This window comes from Narcine bancroftii, chromosome 1 (genome assembly GCF_036971445.1).
Source record: "Narcine bancroftii isolate sNarBan1 chromosome 1, sNarBan1.hap1, whole genome shotgun sequence".
Taxonomy (NCBI): domain Eukaryota; kingdom Metazoa; phylum Chordata; class Chondrichthyes; order Torpediniformes; family Narcinidae; genus Narcine; species Narcine bancroftii.
In genome coordinates, this window is record NC_091469.1 from 22522071 (window position 1) to 22545480 (window position 23410).

At 41.1% G+C, this 23410-nt stretch overlaps 1 protein-coding gene across 4 annotated transcripts in view; it reads left to right on the forward strand.

Annotated features, from left to right (window-relative positions):
• Positions 1 to 4286: 4286 nt before the first annotated feature.
• The window catches only part of megf10 (multiple EGF-like-domains 10), a 227157-nt gene continuing 208033 nt past the window's right edge, over positions 4287 to 23410 (forward strand). Inside the window, exons 1-2 of one of the 4 annotated variants that reach the window (XM_069921958.1) lie at positions 4288 to 4695; positions 13550 to 13623. The gene's annotated coding sequence lies outside the window, so the exon portion shown is untranslated. Of the gene's footprint in view, positions 4696 to 13549; positions 13624 to 23410 lie in introns of all 4 variants that reach the window. The other 3 variants (XM_069921930.1, XM_069921937.1, XM_069921947.1) reach the window with 3 other exon arrangements.

The following is a 23410-nucleotide window of genomic DNA, read 5'->3' on the forward strand; positions in this document are numbered from 1 at the left end:
TTTAACTCTGTTTATGTAAATCTGCTCTGTGGTCCTGGAGAAACAATATCTCGTCTTTACCATGCAAGCCTGATATAAATGACAAATAAAAGTGACTTCACTTGACTTGAAATCTAAAAGTTACTGTGTATGATTGATTGCACCTCTACAATTCGCTCCATTACCCCATTAGCAATAAGTGGTAATTCTGCCTCACCCACAAAAAAAAATCTCAGGTTTGTATGTGATGTCATGTATGTACTCTGACAATAAATATGAAATCTGACAGTCAAGTCACTGGAATGGCAAATCATTTTTACTGTAAGATATGCAGAAATAATGCATTTTGTTACATGAAGTGAGTTTGAATGAAAACCAGACCATGATTAGTTAATGCTTAGTAAAGTGATCCTCTAAACTGATTGTTCGTAATATCATGAGATGAATATCTTGAAATATAAAGAATTTGAACTGAAATTTTCAATTGGTTAATTTATGATATTTGATTGTTTTTGCCATGATCATAATTGTATTTATTTAGCATACTGTACAATTTTTTTTTAATGACTTAAACTGTGCATTTTACTTTCAGGTTTGCATTTTCTGAGAACATGATTGGCTGCCTAGCCAAGTTGTTGACATCAGTTACTGAATTGAAGGGATCTCTTTGAATAACAGTAGACATTTTAAAATGGGAAATTCTCACTGGAATCTGCAGGGTTTTTATTGGGAGTTTGGAATTTTCAAATTCTGAATCATAATGAAACTTTGTCACTATAATGTCACTTTATCTCATTTACTTTCAATCTAAGTGAAACACGAAAGTCTGCAAACTCTGTAACTGTAGTAAAAGCACACTGCTGGAGGAACTCAGCTAGTCTTTTCAGTGTCCATAAAAAGCAAAGATATATTGCCAACATTTTGGGCCTGTGCCTTTCTTCAAGGAATAAGCAGAATGAACCAGAAGCAGGAAATCTCAGAAAGTCTCAGAACTCAGACAATGCCGGCTGGGGAAGGAATCCAGGTCAACAAAAGGTGTTAATTGGATATAATAAGGGATGAAGTAAGAATTGATTATGTTTGTGCAAAAGGAGATGGAAGGGAGAGACAGAGCTGGGGAAGGAGATGGGAGAGGAAGTGTGGGGGGGGGGGTGGGTTAATGAAAGCCACAAATTTCGGTTGGAGGGTGCCCAGTTGGAAGATGAGGTGTTGTTCCTCCAATTTAGGTGGTCTCAGTCTAGCAGTTCATGAGACCATGGAGAGACATGTCAGCAAGGGAAGGGGATGGGGAATTGAAATGGGTTGCCACTTTAGACAGAACCGAAGTGCTCAACAAAGTGATCTCTCCCAGTGTGTGTCCAATCTCTCCGATGTAGAGACCACAACAGGAACACCAGATGCAGTGGATGACCCCTACAGATTCACAAGTGAAATGCTGCTTCACTTGGAAGGGCTGTTTGGGTCCCCAAATGATGGTGAGAGAGGAGGTGAGGGTGCAAGTGGAGCATCTCCTGCAATCACAGGGGTAGGTGACGGTTGGTGAGGAGTGGAGGAGGGAGCGGACCCTGTGGAAGGCAGAGAGGAGAATATTTGTCTAGTGGTGAGATCACGTAGCAAGTGGTGTAAATTGCAGTGGAGGATGTGTTGGATGCAGAGGCTGGAGGGAACAAGGGGGAATCCTATCCTTGTGTGTGGGGGCCAAGGGGGCCAAGGGGGCCAGGGCCGATGTGAGGGTAAAGCAAGATATGTGGATGAGCGGCGAGTTCAATCTTCCAGCAGCTTAACAGCCTATTGTTTACTGGTGTTATTTCTCTCTCCCAGTGGAGTAACAATCAGTACAACACAAAAACTTGAAGATGCTGAAATCGAGCAAATAATCAGAAGCTGGAGGGACTCAGTGGATCAGGCACTATTTATGGAGAGAAATGGTTTTGGGTTGGGATCCTTTATCAAGACGATATCATGGATGCTCTCTGATCAGCTAAGTTCCCTCCAGCTTCTTATTGTTTGGTAACAATTAGTGTTAAAATTGTTCAAAATACCACACCTTTTTTTTTAAATTTGTTGTTGCTCGTGATCCTTCTTTTGTAGTTAAATTTGCATTCCTTTTAACTTGAAACATCTGTTCCTAAAATTTATAGTACTTCCTGGGCCAGGAAAAGTTTAGTGGCAAACAAATGACACAAGAAAGTCATCACATTCTCTCACAGGTTTGCCCCAAGCCTTTAAATGGAGCTGGCAGCAATTTGCAATAAAAATATTGTAATCCTGAAGTAGACTGGCAACCCCACTGTGTGTCTCTTCCACCAATTAAATGAAGAAATCAAAATTAAGGCATATTTAATTCATATCAAATCATGTATCGAAAATGAAATGTGGACAAAACAAAGATTGGATTCAGAGAGAAAACAGGCAAAAAAGTTTTTTTTAAAAAATTACTCTTTTTTTTTTAAAACTTATTCCCACAAGACTAAAGCTGAAAAAATAGTATTCTACATCTGCAGGAGGTAATTTTGAATGCCAGAGTCTGTTGGGGAGTAATTAAGATATATTGCAAAGTAAAATGTTATTACAGAGTAAAACATGTAACTCCAACATTTTACTGTCATATTTCATGGATATGTTATGAAAAAATATTAAGCAGCCAGACAGGAGTCTAATGGCTGCAGGGAAGAAACTGTTTTAAAGCTTGTTGGTGCATGATTTTACATATTTGTGCCTTCTCTCTGATGCATGGAGGGAGAAAAGAGTGTACCTGGGGTGGGGAGGGAGCTTTTAGTGTGTTGGATGTCCTTCCCAGGCAATGGGAGATGTTGATGGGGAGGTAGTTTATGTTGCATTCTGAGCTGCACTCACTACCTTCTGTAACTTCTTGCACAGCACAGCTCCTATTCCACACTGCAATGCATCCAGCAAGTATGGTCGCAGATGTAGAAGCAAGTATAGTTTTGATTATATTTCAACTGTATTTCCATGGCTGTAAAGCTGCATGCAACCATCTGAAAGGGATATAGAAGATGCTAAGGACAGGCAAGTCTGTGATTTTTACAAAATGTCTAGGTTACTTCAATGGCATCAAATGCAGTCTTTTCGTGAAGTTAAACCTTAGAGAGGTGCAAGGCAAGTGGAACAACCGTCTTAATGTTGTTTAGTAAAAAAGCAGAAATACAGGAGCAATCATGCTGTGTCCATATGAGTTAGTTATATAACTAACTTTTCAGCCTTAGCCCCTTCTCAAGGTACGAGCAAAAAGCAGGTTGCGTTCCTCCAACATTTTTGTGTTTTTACTGCAATCAGTGTCTAGAGACTTTCGTGTTTCATTTAATGGTGTTTGATAGGTTCATCATTACACGTATCACTGAATTTAGACCAAAATTGTTTTTTTTTTGTTGTCTGGGGTTAATTCCTTTTCAAAGAGCTAGCATAGTGAACACTTCATTTAGGAAATTGGCCTGTATCACTGGAGATGAAGCAGGTCATGTCATCTCATTCAATGATGGAGAAACTTTCATCTCATGTACCTACTGATGTTGGGAGTGTGAGTCTCAGGGTTGTCTGTGATGTCATGTGTGTTTTCTGACAATAAGTTTTTAATGTATTAATATTCACTTTGATAAAAGTTTGTTTTATCTGACTTTCCTCCTGGATCTGTACCGTCTGAAAAGGGACCCATTGTGTATTATTGTATTGTTTGAATCATTGAATCTATTTGTTTTTTAAAAAAATACAGACATGCATTTCTATAGCATCTTTCACATCCCTTTCAGATGGTTCTCATAGAGCTTTATGGCCAGTAAAAAAAATACAACCACACGATCATCAAAAGTGTATTTACTTCTCCAGATGCAGGATGGAAAGCATATTTGTTAGATGTGTCACAACGTGGCATGGGAGCTGCTCTGCTCAAGATTGGAAGAACATAATGCAAACATCCTCCCCTCCCTGCACTCCATCCACAACCCCGTTCCCCCCACCCTGCCTGGGAAAGGCAGCCAACATACTGAAGGACTCATCTCACCGCGGATACACTCTCTTCCCTTTGGAAATAAGGCCTAAATCTGTAAAATTGAGCACCAGTCGTTTCAAAGATTTCCCCACAGTCATCTGGCTCCTGATTGATCCCCACAACACTTGCTATCTCACTATCCTTCCTTTCTTTTCATTGCATTTCTATCATCTGGGAACTGTGCTCTTCACTCTGTTGGAAGTAACCTAGTGACAGAAGAACCCTGCTCACTGTTCCAGGAAATAAGAAGGCAAATAAACTGAAACTTGGGAAAAAAAATCGACTTTGTGGTTACTGCAAGAAACGAGGTGAGAGGGGATCCTCTGCTCCCCTCGTCAGCTGCCCGAAACAGGTGCGAGAGAGCGATCTGGTGGCTGACCGGCGCTCGCCATTGGCCGCGCTGATGAGCCGCTGTCACTCGTTGGGGGGCAGCAAGTCGGTGACGGGAGAGGCAAGTTGGAGTGATGAGAGCGGACTGTTTAAGTCAGTGCTGCAAGCCACTCGGCTGAAAGGAGGCGGATTAAAAGATCCAAATGTTAACAGAACCTCTACACTCAGAATGACAACCTTGTGACCAAATTCATCTTTGTTTTTGAAGCCCCTGGCGACGAGAATAAAGGAGGATCTCTCTCTCTCTGAAAGCAAATGTGTTGAATCCAGTCGGGTTAAGAAGTTCGAAAGAAACTAAACAGCAGGCTGCCCATGTCGAGGTAAGGGTTGTGCATCACATTAACTGACCTGGACTTTCTCCCCTGCACATCTTAACTTTCTCCGTTTTATGTCGTTGTAAACCTGCAGTTTTTTTTTCTTTTGAACTACCATCGTCTCTTTTCTCCCACGGCTCATCATGGATATTTATGCTTCATTTAATCCACTGAAAAAAAACAATCGATTCCACGTTCTCCTGGTTTCAACTTTGCAAAAGGGGTTAAACCGAAGTTTTAAAAAAAACTCATAAAATCCTAAACTGATGTGGATTTGCAAATAGGACCGTGGACCAGGATGAGTTTTGCAAAAGAACTCTTTTATTGTGAGATGCAAGGAGTTCCCCCCACCTCCACCTCCTCCCATTTCTACCCTATCCCTAAAGCTTCCACTTCATGACTTTGTAACCGTGATTTGCACTTGCCTCAGTCTCAGCACTGATTTACGCGCCGCGGGATCGAATGAGGGCAGCCGGCGCCGCCGGACCCGGAGTCTTCGTCGGTGGGTCGTGCACGCGCGCGCTTCCGGTGCCCTGCGCGGAGCGGACGCGCTCCAGCCGGGGGCTTCAGCCGTTCCACCCTCGTCGTGCCACCCTGCACCGTCCCTGGAGTCGGTCGAGTTCGATTGAGAGGCAAGCGTTGGACTCTCCCGAAGAGGAGTTCCATCAGTGGAGGCAGGAAAACCTCCACTGACACATTCCCGGGACGGTCCACCAATCTCCACCTGTGTATCAGGGTTGTTCATTGTTAAATTTGTCAAGAGCATCTCTCCAAAGAGAGGAGAAGGATAGGCTCGAGGAAGTCGATGTAGTCTGTAAAATTATCCCATTTGCCCCATGAGATTGCTCTGCCATTAAAAATCATAGCTGATGTTCAGTATTTTTCCCTCTCAGTCCAGTTCTCTATAGCCTTGCCAAGAAGCAACTGATCAACTTCCACCTTAAATATACCCTGCCCTGCTCTCTGTGGGAACCAGTTCCACAGTTCTCTGGTTGAAGAAAGTTCACCTCCTCTCTGTCCTAAACAATGTCCATTTATTCTGAGGCTCTGCTGTCTTGTCCTGGACTCTCCCACTTCCGAGTTAAAGAGTAAGGTTAGAATAGAAGTCGAGAGAGAGATGGGTGGATGGAGGGAATGTGGGGCAGAGAATGAGGAATGGGGAGAGTTCTGGTTAGAACTAAGGATGGGTTAATCTATTGTTGTGATTGTATTTTGGAGACTAAACTCCCCATGTTAGTGATTTGAGTTTTATTACAAGTTTGGAGTTCTTGTGAAGTGCAATGATGTATTATTAATTTGATGGGAGTATTATAATAAACAGATCTTAAAATTGAAACCTGAAATGTAGAAGTCTTATGCCATTGTAGTTTGAGGATACCTATTGCAGTGGTGATGCATCACACTATTTTAGATGTATTGCAGAAGAAGTATTAGATTTTATACACATTTGGGTTGAAGTTTTTGAACATTGATCCACTGTCCAGGTTCAAACCCCACCTTTTGTTGATTCACAGGTTTTGGATGTTTTGATGAAAGAACTGTTAGTTTTGGGATATGAAGCTCTGGTAAACCGCCATGAAATATCTGCCTCTTCTTGTTTCACCAGCTAATCATCTAGTCATCTCAAATTGAACGTTTGGCCTTGTATTTGATCTGATCACACACTAAACCACTTGGTTTGTTTTCACTACAGTGAAAGGGCTATATATATACATAAATAAATGCAAGTTGTTGGTGAGGTCTAATTGCTAACATGAGCTGTTCAAAGTCAGGAACTAGAATTTTGTTTTATAGAAATCTGTGAAGTAGAAAATTTTCACCAAAGGAAAAATAGATGGAATATTTGGAAAACTGCAATTGAAAATGAAAAGTTCGAGCCAACTTAATATGTAATACTGTAATATGATAATTACTGGATAATAAATTGATTATTAATTACATATTGCACATTTCATGAACTATTTGCCTCAAAACCCATCCAGAAAACTTAAATCCATTGCTTGTAATTAGGCTTTTGTTCACTAATTTACAGAAAGTAAATGACATTGTATTCAAAAGCAGCTAAATGCAATTAAAGTCTTGTTTTTTTTCTCTCTATGTTGCATAACATGATAAAGCTAAATAATACTTGACCGGCGATGATTTGAAAAAAATACAACTTCTTTTGGATTTGGTGTTTTGCACAGGCAATTAATCAGAATATTTGTTTTTGTTTGCATTGTAAAATCTGAACCAAAATTAAATCTTTTTTCCATAATCACTAAAATCTGCAAAGTAGCAAGATCTGGGATAGTTGCTTGTTTTAATTTGTGTTAGCCAATTTGAGTAAAATTCCCTGTAGGGTTTAAAGTGGTTAGGTTGGTATGGTGATTTTGTTCTTTTTTTGAGAAAAGCTCTATTCAATATAGCCTCAGTGATTCAGAAACTGTGGCAGTGAAAGGATTCTGTGCTAAGCTCTTGAATGCCATGGGGCGAAAACAGTATTGGTCACAGTGATCCAACTGAAGCAAACCCAGTAGAACGGGTTGATGTGAAAGCTTGCTTTGCATAATGAGTCCAAAGTGACAGCAATCATAGCACTACACTGTTCATGTGACAAGAGCACAAAGAAACCATTATTAACGCCTGATGAACATTGCATGGCAGTTGCAGTCCCACTCAACTTGGCAGCCCGAAGAGAGTCTGAAAGGTACAGAAAAAATGCAATCCAGCAGACATTAAGTGTACCTGGATGGGAAGCACTTTTATCCCAGTTCTAAATTTAATATAAAGTGGTGAAGGAAAATACAAATCATTATTAAGAATAAATGACAGTAGTACTTAAGACTGTCATAACATTTTTAAAACTTAGTGCAATATTAGACAATCTAATCGGAGGGAAAAATAAATGAGAATGTTCTCAGTCTACCATTACGCTATTATCACATGCTCACCAGTCACATAATTGATTGGAAGCGATCAGCATGAAAAGAATATTGCTTCAGTAACATCTGACCTTTTCTCAACCACAAAAATAATTGAGATCATTAATAGCACATTTTTAGCAAAAGTAATGTTTATGTAGAAATTTGTGAGGTTGCCTTAAGCAGTATGACCTGTCATCAGATACAGTGGAATGGTCAGTATATTGCTAGCTATTTTCATCTCTGAGCTCGTGGTGTCTGTCTCTCTTTCCTTCCCCCCCCCCCCCCCCAACCCACTCAAAACACTTGTGGACTCACTCGCACATGTACATGGGCATTTCTAGTTTTTTTTTCCATAGTATGAGTTCAGCTTTAAGATTTTTTAAAAAGCTGATTTGATAAAACAATTTTCTTTCTTTTGCAACCAAATAATTTTAGCTGAAACATGTCTGCGGATAATCCTGCTTGCATCCCATTTCAATTTTTCCCATTTAATAAATTAACACTTTTGAACAGTCTGTTTTTGGTTATTATTTCTGTGATGTTTTTGATCTGAGGTGCAGGTAAATAATCAAACTGTAAATTGCAGAGTTTGGCATATTGTTTCTGTAATCAGTACAGCATTGGCTGAACAACAGCTAATTGTGGGGAAGAATTGTCAAAGTGTCACCCAACTGCTTTTTGAGAGCTTTTTTTTTGTTGAATATCTTGTTCATTACTGAACATCCTTTCTGAAAAATTTTGCGTTCTTCAGCTGAGTGAATCAGGTGAATGAAAGCTCATTGGAGCTGACAGCTGGATCAGACAGACTGTGGTTATATCAAGGAAGACAGAAAACAAGCTGTATGCCAACTGTTTTATTTTAAAAACCCTTTGAATTTCTTCTGCATGAGAGTTTAGCCAAAAGAAAATCTGAAACGACTTTTTTTAACCTTCAGAGTTTCTCAAAGCAGCACACAGGCTTAAAGTAGGAAGTAAGCAGTGGGACATGGTTATTCAAGAATTGACTTTGATTATTCACTCTATAATGGTTCATAGTGATCAATTTTAATTAAAATCATTGGGAATTATTTGTAAGGAGAGCAGATGTTATAATATGATTGAGTGTAACAATGGTTTACAGTTATTTTCTTCTTCTTTGGCTTGGCTTCGCGGACGAAGATTTATGGAGGGGGTAAAAGTCCACGTCAGCTGCAGGCTCGTTTGTGGCTGACAAGTCCAATGCGGGACAGGCAGACACGGTTGCAGCGGCTGCAGGGGAAAAATAGTTGGTTGGGGTTGGGTGTTGGGTTTTTCCTCCTTTGCCTTTTGTCAGTGAGGTGGGCTCTGCGGTCTTCTTCAAAGGAGGTTGCTGCCCGCCAAACTGTGAGGCGCCAAGATGCACGGTTTGAGGCGATATCAGCCCCACTGGCGGTGGTCAATGTGGCAGGCACCAAGAGATTTCTTTAGGCAGTCCTTGTACCTTTTCTTTGGTGCACCTCTGTCACGGTGGCCAGTGGAGAGCTCGCCATATAACACGATCTTGGGAAGGCGATGGTCCTCCATTCTGGAGACGTGACCCACCCAGCGCAGCTGGATCTTCAGCAGCGTGGACTCGATGCTGTCGACCTCTGCCATCTTGAGTACTTCGACGTTAGGGATGAAAGCGCTCCAATGGATGTTGAGGATGGAGCGGAGACAACGCTGGTGGAAGCGTTCTAGGAGCCGTAGGTGATGCCAGTAGAGGACCCATGATTCGGAGCCGAACAGGAGTGTGGGTATGACAACGGCTCTGTATACGCTTATCTTTGTGAGGTTTTTCAGTTGGTTGTTTTTCCAGACTCTTTTGTGTAGTCTTCCAAAGGCGCTATTTGCCTTGGCGAGTCTGTTGTCTATCTCATTGTCGATCCTTGCATCTGATGATATGGTGCAGCCGAGATAGGTAAACTGGTTGACCGTTTTGAGTTTTGTGTGCCCGATGGAGATGTGGGGGGGCTGGTAGTCATGGTGGGGAGCTGGCTGATGGAGGACCTCAGTTTTCTTCAGGCTGACTTCCAGGCCAAACACTTTGGCAGTTTCCGCAAAGCAGGACGTCAAGCGCTGAAGAGCTGGCTCTGAATGGGCAACTAAAGCGGCATCGTCTGCAAAGAGTAGTTCACGGACAAGTTTCTCTTGTGTGTTGGTGTGAGCTTGCAGGCGCCTCAGATTGAAGAGACTGCCATCCGTGCGGTACCGGATGTAAACAGCGTCTTCATTGTTGGGGTCTTTCATGGCTTGGTTCAGCATCATGCTGAAGAAGATTGAAAAGAGGGTTGGTGCGAGAACACAGCCTTGCTTCATGCCATTGTTAATGGAGAAGGGTTCAGAGAGCTCATTGCTGTATCTGACCTGACCTTGTTGGTTTTCGTGCAGTTGGATAACCATGTTGAGGAACTTTGGGGGGCATCCGAGGTGCTCTAGTATTTGCCAAAGCCCTTTCCTGCTCACGGTGTCGAAGGCTTTGGTGAGGTCAACAAAGGTGATGTAGAGTCCTTTGTTTTGTTCTCTGCACTTTTCTTGGAGCTGTCTGAGGGCAAAGACCATGTCAGTAGTTCCTCTGTTTGCGCGAGAATATTCTCGGCGACACTAGGTATTATTCTATTTAGTAGCATCCTAGCGAAGATTTTGCCTGCAATGGAGAGCAGCGTGATTCCCCTGTAGTTTGAGCAATCTGATTTCTCATCTTTGTTTTTGTACAGGGTGATGATGGTGGCATCACGAAGGTCCTGAGGTAGTTTTCCTTGGTCCCAACAAAGCTTGAAAAACTCATGCAGTTTGGCATGCAGAGTTTTGCCGCCAGCCTTCCAGACCTCTGGGGGGATTCCATCCATACCTGCTGCTTTGCCACTTTTCAGTTGTTCGATTGCCTTATATGTCTCATCCTGGGTGAGGGCCTCATCCAGCTCTAGCCTTAGGGGCTGTTGAGGGAGCTGGAGCAGGGCGGAATCTTGGACTGAGCAGTTGGCACTGAAAAGAGATTGGAAGTGTTCTGACCATCGGTTGAGGATGGAGATTTTAGTTATTTGTTAAATATTGTAAAAGGAACCTTGACAAATGTATTTGCTGCTTGCAATGGTCTTTTTCAAACAAGCTCCTTGTAAGGTTCCAATCAACTTGAAGTTTACATTCAAACCAACAGGGTGATCTATTGTGCCTGACTTGTTGGAATATTGTAACAGGAATCTTGACAAATATATTTGCTGTTTGCAATTATCTATTGTATGACAGTAACTGGCAATGACTGACTAATTTGGTGATGCTTTGCTCTAACCAACAAAGGATTGGTTGTTTTTGTACCCAACACATTGGAATATGAAAAGCAAAAGGCAGAGTTGCTTTACACCTTGTTTCAGAATTAAGAACGTGGTATGGGGAAGGATGGAGAGAACATGGTCAGATATGCTTGTTTTGAGATCACCAATGCCTGGGACTGCTTGGAAGTACCTATTTCAAAAAAAAGAGAGTGCATGGATTCTTTTGCATTCATTTGAGAGGGAAAACAGATTGTTCATTATTTGAAAGATGGCTGGTGTAGCGGTTCGTGCAACACCTGTACAATGCCAGCGATTGGGACCAGAGTTCAAATCCTGCGCTTTCTGTAAGGAGTTTATATGTTTTCCCAGGGACTCCGGTTTTCTCCTATTATTTGAAACCTACCTGAGGTGTAGGTTAATTGGGTGTAAATTGCGGGGCACAGACTTTAGGGCCGAAGTGACCTGTTACTGTGGTGTAGGTAGGTCTAAATAGGACAGATTTTGGGAGGTACGGTTAGTCTAGCAGTCAGCACCATGCTGTTACAGCACCAGTGATCTGGGTCCAAATCTGGTACTGTCTATAAGGAGTTTGTATGTTCTCCCCGTGTCTGCGTGGGTTTCCTCCAGGTGCGCCAGTTTCCATCCACCATTTAAAAAAAAATACTGTATAGGGGTTGTCGGTGAATTGGGGTATTTGAGCAATATGGGCTTGTAGGCCTAGAGAGACTGTTACTGTGCTGCATTGTGTATGTCTAACCCTGATGAACAGAATAGTTCAAATGTAATTCAAGTTTCAGAACCGATCAGTTGTGTAATCTCCAGTGTCAGGCCTTGGAATAGGAAACCGTGCTAACATTTGTAGCATGAAGGGTTCCCTTTGAGGAGAGGTTAGGTGGTATTTACTTATTTCAGCTCGGCTAATGACCAGAAGACCTGTTCTACTACTTCCTGGAACTGCTGCAATCACATTGAACACTCTGATTCTTGTGGCTGGACAGAAAAAAATCTGGTTCTTTGCATTTTGTTTATAAGTGCATTTGGAGCTCGTAAGCAACATGACAGGAACATAAATCTTCAATTTAAAAATCATCAAGTCTTTATGTTAAAGATTATGGGTGGCGAGACAGTCACATGATAGACATCAACGACATTCCTTCAAACTAAGGGGATTTAAAGATGGCGACAACGTGTGCACTGTACTCTTGTTTGGTCTGGAGTCAGAAAATGCATAAGGACCAAGGAAGCATGGTAATGGAAAATGCACCTCGTTGCTGAAGGGATAGTTTGCACGACTACACACACACAACACTGTCTTGGATTATGAAACAGTTTCCAGCACTGTTTTACCTTAATCCCAGCCATGAGCAGATTTCATTAGCTGGATTTTAGACAGGATACCCTCTTGTTCCTTGGTGGAACAGTTGTTCAGAATTTGTTATGCAGCTGTGATATTGCTTGAGACCTGGTACACATCAATCAGTGTAATCTGACCTTAAACCCATATTCATGGATATCATAAAGCAGCAAATGTCCCTGCGCCAACTACTTGTCAATTTCAATTCTTCCAGTTGCAAAGAAAAAGTACAAAGTGACTCTTCTACTGAAAATAATGTTTGAAGAATATTTTCTTTCGATGCCTATGATATAGATCAATTATAATTTTGTTTTAGAAAGCAAAATTTGTTTTCTAAATGGTTGGATGAGTAAATGACAATGATTTAAGGGAATTGGCAAGATTATCAGGGAACGATGAACACCGTGAGTTGTATGATTGGGATTGTGTTGCCCAAGACAGTGAAAGCAGATTTAATCATGAATTTCAAAAGAGAATCCGATCAATGCTTGGGGGAAATGACAAGGCTCTGGGGGCGAGAAAATCGGGAGCCTTAGTCTAATTGCAGAACTTTGTCAAAGACAGGGCAAAATTGTTGGACAGAATAGCCTCCTCTTGTGTGGTTATGTTTTAGGAATATGTATCTAGTTTTAAGATAAATAACAAGCTGGATATTTAATCATATAGAGCACTAAATTTTTTTTCCAAGGAAATTTCTGATGCTATATTAAAATTTAATATTTATAGATGGTTTACATCCTTTGTTCCCAATTTATTTCCACTTTGGAAGCTTGACTGCAGAATGTACATTGGCATTCTAGTGTGGTACGCTGGATTGCAACACCATTGAAGGCACCTTCTTTCAGATGTGACATTTAACCCTTTATACAGTTGATCCTTTGCTCTTATTTTGAAGAGAACACCAGTTTTTCTCTCTGATCTCCCCCGATATTTATTTTTCGGTCAGCACTACTGATGCAGTCTCTGATCATTGAAATTTTGATTTTTGTGGGGGGGGGGGGGATTGTTGTGAATCAAATTTCCAAAATTACAAAAGTGAGCATCCAATAAAAGTATTTTGGCTGTGAAATACTTTGGGACAATTGAAGTTAGTGAAAGATGCTACAGAAAATGTAAGTGTTTTCAATTTGACTTGTATGAAAAAAATCAACTTTAGAATAAACCTTAAAATGAGAAACTTAGGATACCAGTTTAGTGGATTGGGAGAAACAGGAAAATATGGTGCATGCCTTGTTGCTGAAAGTGGAATGTTTCTGAACCAGCTAATTTATTTTTACTGATCAGTTAAACATATGAACAACATAGATTTGAAGTATTTTTGTATATGATAGGAATATTGGGTCCAGACTTGTCAACCCTTGATCACCACTGCAATGTGCAAAGGCAGGTGCTGGACACACTGAAGGTAGGTCAAAGTCTGGGCTTGATACAAAGTGAACATTGTTTAAATCTTGCAGCCTTCACAGTCAATCATCTTAAAAGCGATGACTTACTCTTTTCATTCATCTGGTGGTCTCAGCTGTTGCACAATAATCTTTATCTGACTGTTTTTGTTCAAAAAGTACGTTGATAATTTTCAGTTGCAGCTCCGCCATGGTAGTCGGAACTAAAAATTGTCAGTACACAGTCGGATAAATAGAGACGTGGGACAATTCTCCTAAGGCCTTGGCTTATCAGACAAATGCTGCCAACTGCCTCATTGCAAGGGGCTGGACTGCATGCGGAGGGATGGACTGAAGCTTGGTGGAGTTGCCACAAGGCACTGAGGGAGAAGACCAGATTGGGCAGCATAGCGAAGCAGCAAGTAGACTGCTGCCTTCACAGTTCACAATGCTCTGAGTTTGAATCTGACAGTTTCTTCTCACATTCTAAATGTGTGCAGGTTGATAGTTTAAATTTTTTAATTTTTCTTTTTTATAAATTTAGACATACAGCATGGTTACAGGCCATTTCAGTCCATGGCGCCCCATTTACACTCCATTAACCTACACCCCTGGTACATTTTTGAATGGTGGGAAGAAACTGGAGACCCTGGAGAAAGCCCATGCAGACATGAGAGAGCGTACAAACTCCTTACAGATGGTGTGGGATTTGAACCCAAGTCCGGTTCCAATCACTGGCACTGTAAAGGCGTGATGTTAACTGCTATGCCAAATTAATTAGGAACTGTAAATTGCCCTCGGAATGTTGCCCTCGGAGTGTAGGTGAGCGGCAGAATATAGGGGGAGCTGATGAGAAAATGGCAGGGGGGATAAATGGGATTGGATGGGATGTGCAGAAATTTGTTGGTTGACTTGAACTCTGAGGTCAAAGGGCCTGTTTCATTACCTCTACAGTCCACCCCACGTTGAGGTCCTTCTGATGGGATGCTTGTGTTTGGAAACCAGCAATGGGAGGACTAGTTTTGCAACATTCTAAATTTAAAGAAAGGGCAGATGAACTATTTTGAATGGTGAACGTATTCTATATACTCAATAGCAGAAAATTTAATTTGTGTTCTAGTACATGAAAATCCAGCTGCAGTAAATTATATTCAATGCTTATCAGGTAGCTAATGTTTTATTTGAACTGAATGCTGGAAAGTGCATATTACATTTGCATAGTTGATTTCTACCAGAGGTATTTCTTGGAATCAGCGATGTTCGGAGATCTCAATCTGGCGTAAATCAGCAGCATGAACAATAGTGAGCTGATCACATAGCGCTGAGGTGCGACAGTGTTGAGACTTGAAATTCTGCTGCCACACCAGGATCCAGTTGCAGAAAGAGGTGCTGAGTCCCAGCAAGAACAGTTTATCCACAGCCTCAGAGGTACGATTTTGCTAAACTCCGAGCTGAAGTCGATGAACAACAGCCTGGCAGATGAGGCACCGTTCTCTTCGTGGGTCAGGATGGAGTGGAAGGTCAAGTTTATTGCATTATCTGTGGACCAGTTTGAACAGTAGGCAAAGTGGAGTAGGTCCAATGTCGCTGGAAGGTGTGATTTGATGCGATCCATGACCATAAAGGTCAGTGCCACTGGACATTATTCATTTCATCTAGTTACTACTGTATTACTCTTTTTGAGCCCAGGATGATGGTACTTCCTTGAATCCTGCAGGGATGGTGGATTGCTGACATGTTGAAAATGTTTATTATGACCTCTTGTCAGCTGAGCTGCACATAGGCTAATGTTCTGACACTGAGGCCCTAATTACATTCTGTCTACTCCACTCAGTGGTCTATACTGTTTACATGCCTTGTGTCAGACTCCTGAGAAAGATACTGAGTCCAAAGCTCCAGGATGACTTCAAAGCCACCTCGTGGTGTGATGGTGGAGGTGGGTGGAGGGGAGTGATTTCTAGGAAGCTCTGACCCCTGACCATTCAAAGTAGAGGTGGAGTATTTTCATTGTCATTGAGACCTTGGAAACTGAGGACAAGGAAGCCCAGTGCAAGTACGGGAATGACTGCATTGCCTCATAGACTGCATTGCCTCACAAACTACCTGTCGCACCTTTGGGAGGGTCTGTTGTTGCCACTTTGGCCATGTTTACCTTCTAAGCCATGTCTCAGGAATAGAAGCAAATGACCTTCAATCTGAAGAAGAAATAATATGGAACAATGGTCTGTTTGAATATTATTAAGCTCAATATATCTACAACTTTTGAACAAATGTAGAGAATGTGTTTAGGTTTCTCATTTATGGGTTCTTTATGACTTTAATCGTGAATATTATTCCTCCAGCTTTTCTGACTGTCAGCCTGATGTATCAAATAATCTCTTGGTCAATCGCCACTCAGAGATTGGATGATACCTTTCACAGATGTTCTTGAAGTCCTTTAGTGCATCAATTGACATTGTTTTTTACTTAAACATTCTCAATATAAGAATAATTGGCCATCCAGCTATTTGACTGAAGCTTTCACATTTCCATTTCAAGCCCAGTTTGTTATCATCTCCACAAGAACAACCCGATGGAAGAGTGTTCAAGTCAAGTCACGTTTGTTTGTTGTTCATTGCAGTGTACAGTGAAAAACAAGATCACATTTCTCCAGACTGTGAAGCTGGTTATTTATATGGCTAAATTACATCAGACACTTTTATCAATAACATTTCACTTATAAATATCATATTACATGGCCCTGTGTACCCCCAGAGTTCAGAAATCTCTCAGCTTGGGGGACAAATCTGGTTGTGAGGGCCCGAATGCTTCGGTACCTCTTCCCGGATGGCAGGAGGGAGAATAGATTGCGGGAGGTGTGTGTGGAGTCCTTCACAATATTTATAGCTTTCTGCAAACAACGGCTATTATAAATGTCCATCATGACAGGGAGAGAGACCCCAATTAGTTCTTCAGCAGTCCTTACTATCTGCTGCAGGGACTTGCATTCTGGGATGGTGGAGTTCCCGAAACAGGCGGTGATTCCATTACATAGGATGCTCTCAATGCATCCCCAGTAGAATGTAGTGAGGGAGGAGGTTGGAAGCTGAACTTGCCTCAACTTCCACAAGAGGTTGGGCTGCCTTGGTAATGGATCTGGGGTTGGGGGACCAGGAGAGATTCTCTGTCAGGTGCATGCCAAGGAAATTGGTGTTCTTGACTACCTAGATGGTGGGGCCATCGATGGTCATAGAGAGTGGTCCCCTTGGGTTCTTCTGAAGTCGACCACCATCTCCTTTGTCTTGTTGACGTTCAGATATAGGTCGTTGTTCTCTGCACCAGTCCATTAGTGTTTGCACCTCCTCTCTGTAAGCTGACTCTTTATTCTTGCTGATGAGCCCTACCATGGTTGTGTTGTCAGCAAACTTGATGATGTGGTTAGAAATGTCTCACTGCACAGTTGTGGGTCAGCAGGGTAAACAGCAGTTGGCTGGGCATGCAGCCCTGGTTGGGGGTGGGGGGGGCACCCTGTGCTCAGTGTGATGTGTTGGACACTCCAATCTGGACTGACTGAGGTCTTTAAGTTACAGAGGAAGGTGTTTAGGTCTGAGGTTCAACCTCCTAATCAGGTGCTGCGGTATGATTGCAATGAATGCTGAGCAGATATGTATGCTATGTGTGCTTTTTTACAAGATAGTATGAATAAACTACATTTAAATAAATCTAAAAATAAATGGGAAGAAGATTTATCTTATGATATACCTCAGGAGGATTGAGAGGTTATGTGTCAAGATGGGGGTAACTAAATTACTTAATGTAAGATAGTTTAGTTAATTACAATTTCTTCCATCAATTGAATTTGACTCCTGAGAAATTGAAAAGATATGGATTTAGTAATTTGGATTTATGTTTTAGATGTGGATTACATCTTTTTTGGGAAATTTTTTTTTCTTTTGAAAAATTATTTAGGATTAAACTGCCATTAGACCCAGAATTTTTTTTTGTTGGGTTATATTGTATCTTTGACTGGTTTGGGGTTGGACAAGTTTCAGATGACTTTTGTTCGTAGCATTAGCAGTAGCGTGGAAATGTATTGCGATTACTTGGAAATAAAACGTAGAAGTGAATATAGTCCGCTGGCATAATGAATTGAGATCTTGTATTTATATGGAAAAAATCATGTATAATTTGCATGATAATTATTCTTTTTTTGTCCAGATGTGGTCTCCTTATTTGGAACATATGGGTTTAGAAATATCTTAATTTTTTTGTTATAAGTATGAGATATTATGCAGTTTATATATGTAATTAATTGATATGTTTTTTATTGCTCCTTTTGCGGGGCTTGCTGAGGGTTTTTGTGTATATTATGTGTGTGTGTATATATATATATATATATATATGTATATATATGTATATATGTATATATATATGTATGTGTGTGTGTATATATATATATGTATATATATATATATGTATATATATATATGTATGTGTGTATATATATATATATGTATGTGTGTATATATATATATATATGTATGTGTGTGTGTATATATATATGTATGTGTGTGTATATATATATGTATGTGTGTGTATATATATATGTGTGTGTGTGTATGTGTGTATATATATATATATATATATGTATGTGTGTATATATATATATATATATATATACATATATACGTATATATACATATATATACATATATATATGCGGACCTTGGATGTGAGCAGTTCTTGGGTCATTCAGCATTCTCACTTCCTGTGGGAAGAGGCTGTTTCTCAACCTGGTGGTGCTGGCTCTGATACTCTGCTATGTCTTTCCTGACTAGAGCAGTAGAAAGATCTTGGGTGGTAGGAGTCCTCAACAATTTTGCGTGTTCTCTTCAGATAATGATTCCAGTATCAAATCAATGGAGGGAGAGGGAGACTCCAGGGATCCTCTCTGCCACTCTTGTGATCCTGTGGATTGATCTCTGATCCATTTCTTTGCAGCAAGCATACCATACTACGATGCAGCTGCCCAGGGCACTCTTGATAGAGTTCCAGTAGAAAGTTGACATGATGGTGGCTAGTAGCCTTGCCCGTTTCAGTCTTCTCAGGAAGTGGAGTCACTGTTGCTCTTCCAGACATGAGATGTGTGTCTATGATAGGTCACTGGTTAAGTAGACTCCAAGGAACTTGGTGCTCTCTACTCTCTCCACTACAGAGTTGTTGATGAGTAGTGGAGGGTTGTCGTTCCTGGTCCTTTTTCACAAGCTCATCGCCTTTCTTTCTTTTGAAATGGACTCTCAAAACCTTCTCAGAGACAGTGTTCAGAGTTTTACGAGTGTAATTAGTCATAGAATTATAGAACAATGCAGCACAGAAGCACAACATTCAGCCCATCTAGTCTGTGATGAATTTTTATTCTGCATAGTCCCAATAAAATACACCTGGGCCATAACCCTCCCTACCCCTTCCATTCACATATCTATCCAAATTGTTCTTAAATATCACAATTGAGCCTGCATTCACCACTTCACCTGCAGCTCATTCCACACTCTCTTCATGAAGAAGTTCCACCTAATTTTCCCTTTCAATATTTCACCTTTCATCCTTAACCCATGTCCTCTAGTTCGTGTCCAACCTGATTTCAACTTCAATGGAAAAACATAATTTTTCTTTTGTATTTTTACATTGTGAAGAAAATGACTTAAATTTAATGATTCGTAGAGCTTGCTACTCCTTTGATTTGGAGGAAGTGGGATGAGTTGAGTTCTTGGAACATGTTATATAAAAAGTTATTTTTCAAAATGCTTTCTGTAGAGTGATCATGTGCTGCCCGATGTTGTTCCAAGAGTCCGTGTTTTAGGATTGAATCCAGAATTGTACAGTCATACCTGTCAGGAAACATCAAACAGCTATGACTATCATCTCGAGAACAGATAAGGCTGAGGCTGCATCCAACCTATCCAAGGATTTCTACATGCAAAGCATTCAGTAGAAGGAGTGAAAGATGTAAGGCGGGCATGTTTAAATCCAATGGGGAATTTAGAGGAAATCGCTTTTCCCAATGAGCAATGAGTTTGTGGAACTTGTTCCCAGGCTCAGAAGCCATAAAAGATGTTAGAAAATAGTATGTATGTGAATGTCTTTGATGTTAACAAGCACTTGAAAATTTTTAAAAAATGAAGCAATTGGACATGAAATACATTTAAATTAACTGAAATAAATTGAAAGGAAATCAATTCCAACTTGGTACTCTTGCTGTCAGTTATTGCTTTTAATTGATTTTAATAGGTCTGCTACACTAGGGATGAGTCCGAGCAATCCCACAACCATAGCTCTGGTTGTCATGGTCATCTTTTGTGTGCAGCTGCATCGAGCTGTACGTAAGAGTCTGTAAGGTGCTAAGCTTCTACCTGCCTCTGATGTTGTGAAGGATGAGCCTAGGCTTGGTGCAGGTCATTGCTTCATTCAGTTGGACTTGGTTGCAACACCCTTCCTTCATAACAAAGTTTCTGTGGGGAAAACCCTTTTGAATGCTTGTTCATTGGGCAAAACATCTTGTAGGCCTTTAGGGAGAAGGGTGAAATTGATCCAGTGGGATAGTTTCTCAGATTATCAAAGTAATTTGGCAATTAATTCACCAACTAATATGAAGACCTTACTTGGCTGGGGGTGAGAGGGGTCCATCCATGGAATCCTTCTTGCACAGTTGGAACCTCAATCCAAATATACACTGGCCTTGCATCTACAGTGTGGTTCAGACTTCTAGGGACTGTGTATTGGACAAAAAGGTTTGACAGATTGGCCCTCGTGACATTTGCTCCCAGCATTTGCATAAAGGAAGGCTCTTTACTCTTTGTGATGTTCTCTGATGTGGAGAATATCACCTCAGTGAAAAGGAGCCAGATGTCCACAAGTGAATGCTGCAGACTGGCACCTTCCAGACTGCAGAAGTAATTGCCGAGGGACGGACTAAAACTCAGCGGAGCCACCAAGAAGGCTTTGTGGAGAAGAACCAAGATTCTGGTGCTTCTAAACATTGAGGAGCTGCATCCTGTGCAGCAGTCTCTTCATGGGTGCAATGCTTCAATGGTGCAGATGAATTGTGAAAGAATGCATTGATTGGATGATGCAATTAATGTAGAGAGTGCCATGCCTTAATTGCATTGTTTGTTATGAATGAGGTATGATCTGGGGGGTGGGGGGAATAAACTCTATGAAGAGTCCAATAGGGCAATATAAATACACTGACAGTAATGAGTATGAGGCTGCACTTCATTCGCTTCTTAAGCGAATAAAAAACGATTTTATGTAGATCTGTTGCCTTTTTAAACACTAGTGTATTAATTAGACAATTGCTGTAGTAGTTTTCTGGTGAAATCTTCCTGAAATATTTAACAGTGCAAGCAAAAACCGACCAAGATGGTTGTTTATCTGTCAGTAATGGATTACATCTATTGAAACTTTTAAAAAAAACTGTTAAATAATGGTTGTTAACAATTTTGGCATGATTATTAATGAGAGTATAATAAATGACAAAGAACAGCCTGTTTCCAAATTATCTTATCAGGCTACTACTTTTTCCTCCATTTGCTTTTTTCCCACCAAAAGTAATGGAACTAATGGCAGTATGCCATTACAATTGTGCTGTGTAGCATGTCAGTAACCACTTGGGCCTTGAGCAATACTGAATTCTGCTACATGGTTTTCTTTGTGCACTGCTGAGGTGATAAAGGGTCCAGGCTGGGTTTGGTAGGGCAATAGGTTGGTGGGGAGGGGGATGGGGAGGGAGGGGAGGAGGTGAAGGACTGTACAGGAGATGATGGTGTTCAATTCCAAACTGTAGTCAATAAGAATTATCCTGATGTATGAATCTTTGCTATCTAGGTCCTCCAGGGGTTTGTGCAGAGCCAGTGAGATGGCATCTGCTATAGATATGTTGCTGCTGTAGGCAAGTTGAAACAGATTCATGTCGCTGCTCAGACAGGAGCTGTTGTGCTTCAACACCAGGCTCTCAAAACACTTCATCACTGTGGGTGTGAGTTCTACTGGTCAGTAGCATTTAGGCAGGTTGCCACACGCTTGTTGGGTACTGGTATAATTGAGGCCTGTTTGAAACAGGTGGATACCATGCCCTGGCAGGGTGAGATGTTGAAGATATCCGTGAATAGATTTGCCAGTTGGTCAGCAGACGTTTTCAGTCCTCTGCCAGAACTGGATAGTCAGTAGAAGAAATGATTAGTTAGAACTCTCATTTAAAACAATTTGAAGCTAGTTCTTTGTTGGATGTGTAAAGTATTTAACAAAACTCCCTTTGCACTTGTACTACCCAGAGTGCCCCTTAGTTTATTTTGTAGGGAGGATTGACAGATGCAAAATGTTTCCGTGATGATGGATCTGCAGTAATGAAGACGTAACCAGTGGCCAACATTTACTCCTACATTTGGTGCTAATGACCTGAGATAAGTTCTGCTCCATTACGGTTTGCAGCTGAAGATTCTCAGTACAGCTTAAATCTCAGAAGGACTGGTTTGTCTGCTGCGGGACACTGAGGTTAGTTCTGCATCAATGTCCTTTTCATTTGCTTGGCTGACCCTTGACTTGAACTTGCTAGTCTGGCTCCATCTGTCTCCAGTCAGACTGCCTGTCCATGCACTACGCCTGCTGACTAACACAAGTTTCCCATTTTCTCTTGCATCAAGTACAAAAATGACTGGATCGAGGGACTCAGTGGGTCAAGCAGCATTCACGAGAAACCCTTTGTCAAGTCTGAAGTTGGCGCAACCTTCCCAGCTTGACTTTCTTAACTGTCAATTGAAAATTTCTTTCAAATAAATTCAACTCTTAAGTGGGGGGGGGAGGGAAAGAGAGACATCAGGGGTCGGCCCAATTACCCCTTTGGCCTGCTTGCCAATGAAGAAGATCATGGATGACGTTAATCACACCCATTTCCTTCTGTGAACAGCACCTTGTATTCTGTATTTGCGGTCTCTAACCAAATCGACATCCTGGTTCTGGCGACATCCCTCCTTGTTTAATTAAACCTCCGTAGATTTTCTCAGTCTTTCTGTCCTCATTCCTTTTTCTACTCTTTCGCCTTCCCATCATCCACATCTTCTTTCCTCCAGCTTCCCCTTCCCTTTATTCCATGACCTGCTATTCTCCTATCATTGGATATTTTCCTCTGCCTCTTCTTCTTAACACCCATCTTCTTTTCCCAATTTCATCCCCCTCCCACCTCCTCATCTATTACCTACCAACACATACACCTCCTCCCTCCCCTCCACCCTTTCATTCTGCCCTTCCTTTTCATTCCTGATGGTTATGGCCCGAAATGACGATGATCTATTGCCTTCCATGGATGTTGCCTAACCTGCTGAGTTCCTCCAGCAGTTTGTCTTGATGCGAAAAAAATCAACCATGAATAGACTCTGAATCAGCACCCACATTCCTCTGAGGTGGAGAATTCCAGAGATGTACAATTCTCATCTGTGTTAAATGTCAGTTAATTTATCATGAGACTGTAGCCTCCAATACTGGATTCCCCAGCTCAGGAAAGCAGCTTTTCAGAATCTGACCTTTCAAACCTTGTCTGGATCTTGTAAGACTCAATCTGACCATTGTTCAGAATGGGCTTTTTAGCAGTTAATTATTGCAGAGTGTAAGTCTCATTTTCCTTTATAACTGGTATTGAATCATCCAAAATTAAATAAAAGGGGAGAAGTGCTTATTGAAATTGCATTAGCTTGTTTATTCTGTTGATCTATTAGTTGTTCTCAGGAGGGATCCAGGCAGATGTGTAATACAAATGAGAGCAGCTCTAATTAGTATTCA